Here is a 4,742-nt window from a genome sequence, read left to right as displayed (position 1 = left end):
CCTGCAGACTGGAGGTTCCCCATTCCTGTATTGCATCCTCAACAGAACACGTAGATCTTTGACACTCTTTGGGTCGAGTCGAAACACAATGAAAAGCCTTATGAAGCCCCAGGCAAGGGGAAGATGAATAAACTGGAACTTCAGTGAAATAATACTGGGGAAAGCTGGTTCACTAAGAAAACAAATGTTTTTGCTTCTCTTCTAGGAGCCACCACTATCCACACAAAAAAATGCATGCCCTGCAAAAGAAAATAGTGCACTTTTTTTAAAAAAAGGGGGGGAATAGCCTTTGCTATAGTATGCAGACTGAAGCAAAAGTGGGACAGTGAATCCCCAGTCCCAGAAAAATCAAACAGACCAGGAACAGAGCAGTAAAGAAGTTGGTGGGTTATATATATATATATATATATATATATATATATATATATATATCCAAAACTGAAGCATATACTCAGACAACTGCCTGAAAGGCACCGAAGTACAATTGCTTTTGTATGCAGGATCAACTGTCAGCTATACGAAATAACCTATGGAGGCCTGCAGGAGTTTCCAGCACTTAAACACACAATCTCTGTGTGAAAGGACCTCTGTTTTTATCATAAAAGAAAGGGAATGAGGAAAGACTTCTGTGGGGGGGTTTTTTGTGTGTGTGTGTCTTTGTTAAAAAAAGGATGGTGCCTTGAGGTTTAACCACATCTGTTACAAGACTGTCAAGAACATTGTGACAGCTTCAATCTTTTGCATATATAAATTATAAGGTTTTGAAGAATGAGCCTCAGAAATCAAAAAGAGCTCCAATTGAGATGCAATTCACAGGCAGATAATAGGGGCAGGGAAAATTCCCATTATCTGTTGGAAAACATGTTATGCACAAAAGTTTAGAATATTTCACTTTTATCGTGCCACTTCAAACTACCCAGTAAAGGACAAAAAATAATAAGAGGAAGAAGGATAATTGTTGTTTTCTTCAATACAATTAGCCTCCCTAATTGTCTTTCCTTGGTGATTTAAGCAAACATAAACATCTTCAGGAAAGGAAACAGAAACTATTAATGGAATTAATGTCACAAGTGTGCTGATATAAAAGGGGAGGTTAAACATAAACTTACTATTGCAGAATCTTTCTGAAGCAGAACCATAACATTAGGTTCTTTCCACTCTAGCAGCTGAAATATGAACCATTATAATGTTAATGAATGTTTCAAGTTGTACAACTCAGGCTTCCCCAAGCTGGAGTCCTCCAGGTGTTTTGTACTGTGATTCCCATCAGTTCCTGTCAGAGATTATGGGCGTTGTAGAACTTTAATCAGGATATTCTAGTTACATGTGGATTTTACCTGAATATGGGAGTTCATCACTCTTGTGAAGCCAAGTTACATGATCAATATGACCACACATTGCAACTCTTGCTAGATTGTTCCACTTTTGGCTTTGTTTTGGGGTTTTGCATGTCAAATGTTCTTTTGTCTTCTCATACTTCTTGTTACTGAGCTTATCAACAATATACCAATGTAAAATAAATGAAGAAGAAAATAATGGAGCAATGTAAATTAACATGTTGATGAATTAACAAATGAATTAACATGTTTCTAAGTCTAAGACTGGGACGCTGGTGGCACTGTGGGTTAAACCACAGAGCCTAGGACTTGCCGATCAGAAGGTCGGCGGTTCAAATCCCCGCGATGGGGTGAGCTCCCGTTGCTCCGGCCCTGCTCCTGCCAACCTAGCAGTTTGTAAGCACGTCAAAGTGCAAGTAGATAAATAGGTACCACTCCGGCAGGAAGGTAAACGGCGTTTCCGTGCGCTGCTCTGGTTCACCAGAAGCGGCTTAGTCATGCTAGCCACATGACCCGGAAGCTGTACGCCGGCTCCCTCAGCCAGTAAAGTGAGATGAGCACTGCAACCCCAGAGTCGGTCACGGCTGGACCTAAAGGTCAGGGGTCCCTTTACCTTTACCTTTAAGTCTAAGACTAGGCCTACTGGAATCCGCTGACATAAAGTTACTCATCCATTGATGGCTCTTTTCTTAGTTGGAGTGAGCCCTCATATTTTTCTTTTCTTTTTTCTTTTTTTTAAAAGAAATATAAGCAGTGCTTTTTTTTCTAAAGAAAAAGTTAAGGGGTACTTATTTTGACTCAAGAAAATCACCATTTTATAGTTCAAATCAGGAAAAATAAATACAATAAATGGACAAAAGTACAAAGATTCACAAAATGTTTAGGTGTATGTGGCCCCTGCATCCTCCCCCCCCCCCAGAAAAAAGCACTGCATATAAGCCTGAAAGAAGTCAAAGTGGTCCAGCAACAGGTGTACTTTATAATATACTAATATTGCAGATCAGCTGTTAGTAGAGTTGTGACTGCTTAGAAACACATCTCCTTTGAAGGGTGTTTTACAATCATTGTCATATATAGTCCCACACAGTCCTGTAAGGAAGGGTTCCGTTATTCCCACTTTGCCTAGCATGAGAAAGCCAATAAATGGGTAATATCAAATGACCATTTGGCGACTTAGAACCACCCGGAAAGTCAGCAATCTACCCCCTCAGTAAGATGGACATTATCAGGATCCTAACACTGCTTGCATTTAGAGCAAGGGGGCGGGGACTAAGGGGAGGAAAATATCTCCGGGATTCTCATGCAAGAGGAGCCTCATGGCTTAAAAGCAAAAGGCGATCCGGGAAGCACAGGTACAGGCCGAGGCATGATCCGAATCCACATCTTGGAGGGAAAGGCTTTTGTGTGGAATGCTGCTGATGCACGGAGATTGCGGGAGGAGCATCGTATTGTCGGCACACTGGTTGGAGCGTTAGCTCGGAAGCCGCGGCAGAATGTGCGGCTGGGGCTGCCCCTGCAGCTGCTCCCGGAAGAGGTCCGGCTACTGGCAGAAAAGGGGTTGGCAGCCTTGTTCAAAAACGCAGCGTCCCAACCTCTTCGAGATGATAAAAGCCAGGATCCTTCAGCCCTTGAAGAGGTGGCCGCCTACCAAAATGAGCAAGAGGAGAGCTATCAGGAGCAGGTTCGGCTGGCGGCTGAACAGAGGAAAGCCGTGCTGGGTACTCTTGCGGAACGTATAGCCCAGGGCCGGGCAAAGAAACGGCGGCAGGAAGAGGGAGATCCTCCTGCAGAACCGGAATCCACCTTTGTGCTTCCTCGACAATCTATGATGGTCCAGCTCCCAACAGAACAAGTACATCCAGGCCCAGAAGAAGAGGTGGACTGGCATGTCCAATCCCAAGACTGGCCTTATACTGGACAGGAGGACCACGAGATACGTTACCGCATTTTCCAGAATCTTTGGGAACGAGGCTACTACGTCACCAGTGGGAGCAAATTTGGGGGCGACTTCCTTGTTTATCCAGGTGACCCCATGCGTTTCCATGCCCATTACATTGCCCTGTGTGTCTCTAAAGACACCCCTCTCTCCCTGTGTGATGTCAGCGCAGGACGCCTCGGTACCAACGTGAAGAAGACGGTGCTGCTGTGTTCGGTGGACCAGGATGGGACTGCAGTCTTTACGTCCTTGCAGTGGAGTGGGATGCAGTGAGAACAGGATGCCAGTGGTGATTTAGGGTTGCCTTTCAGACAGTGTTGCGGGGCTGGGCTTAAGCTATTATAGCACAGTCTACTCCAGCTGTTCTCTTACTTCGTTTACAGTTAACCCTCCACATTACAATTGTGCAAATGACTGTCGGTGTGTGTTTTAAAAGTGTTTTTACTTTTTATTTTGTTGTACCACCATAAACGGTGGTTTTTATCCATGTATTTTTATTTTGTTTTCTTTTATTTTGGGTTGGGGTGGGATGGTTGTTGAGTGGGGTGGGGATTGGTTTTGTTTTGGTGTAATTGTTTTTTGTTTGTTTGTTTGTTTTTATATTTTGTAAATGGAGGCGAGTATGAGGCTTGGGATTCCTACTGTGGAGGGGCGAGGGAGGTATGGCGGTGGGGGCAGATGTCATAGGCGAAGGGGATCGAGATACGGATATGCTCGTACCCCTTCCAATCTGCGCCCCATCCCGAGAGACGAGGGTAGGGTGAGCAAGGATTACTCACCTCCGTCACTGGTGTTGTGCAATGCCAGGTCTATAGGCAACAAAACCGCCACCCTGCGAGATTTCATCATCTCGCAGGGGGTTGACCTGGCTTGTGTGACGGAGACCTGGGTGCGCGAAGGGGATACTGTTACCTTACGAGAGATGGCGCCCCCGGGTTTTTCCGTCCTCCACCAGTCACGGACTGTGGGCCGGGGGGGAGGGGTGGCATTATTAATCCGGGAAGATTGTTCTTTCAGGGCTCTACCACCGCCATCGATCCCCGGCATTGAATGTGTTGGCCTAGTGTGGGGCTCCGAGGTGAGCTTGGCTGTCTGGCTGGTGTACCGGCCACCTAGCGCACCAGCAGCCACCCTGTCAGGCCTGCTGGAGGCGGTGGCCGGCTGGGCCTTGGAGTTCCCTAACCTATTGGTATTGGGGGACTTCAACATCCATGCCGATGCCACTCCCTCCTCACAGGCTCTGGACCTGGTGTCTTCCATGGCGACACTAGGGCTCTCCCAGTTTGTTTCGGGCCCCACACATCAAGCAGGCCACACGCTGGATTTGATCTTTGGTGTCGGTATAGATGTGATCATGTTTCCTTCGATCAAGGTGCCATGGTCTGATCACTATGCTCTGAAAGCCAGGATTGATGTTCCACCCCCACCCTGCTTAGGTGGCGAGCCGATTTGGGCTCGCCCGCGGAGGC

General features: G+C 46.3%; 1 pseudogene across 1 annotated transcript; it reads left to right on the top strand.

Annotated features, from left to right (window-relative positions):
* Positions 1–2,607: 2,607 nt before the first annotated feature.
* LOC308472980 (tRNA-splicing endonuclease subunit Sen34 pseudogene) lies at positions 2,608–3,687 on the top strand (annotated as a pseudogene). Its single transcript has one exon. The product of its transcript is annotated as a tRNA-splicing endonuclease subunit Sen34 pseudogene (transcript).
* Positions 3,688–4,742: the final 1,055 nt, after the last annotated feature.

This window comes from Podarcis pityusensis, assembly GCF_964106645.2.
Source record: "Podarcis pityusensis genome assembly, chromosome: 3".
In the NCBI taxonomy this organism is placed as follows: Eukaryota; Metazoa; Chordata; class Lepidosauria; order Squamata; family Lacertidae; genus Podarcis; species Podarcis pityusensis.
The sequence above is the reverse complement of the archived record's forward strand: the minus strand, read 5'-3'. Positions and strand labels throughout refer to the sequence as shown.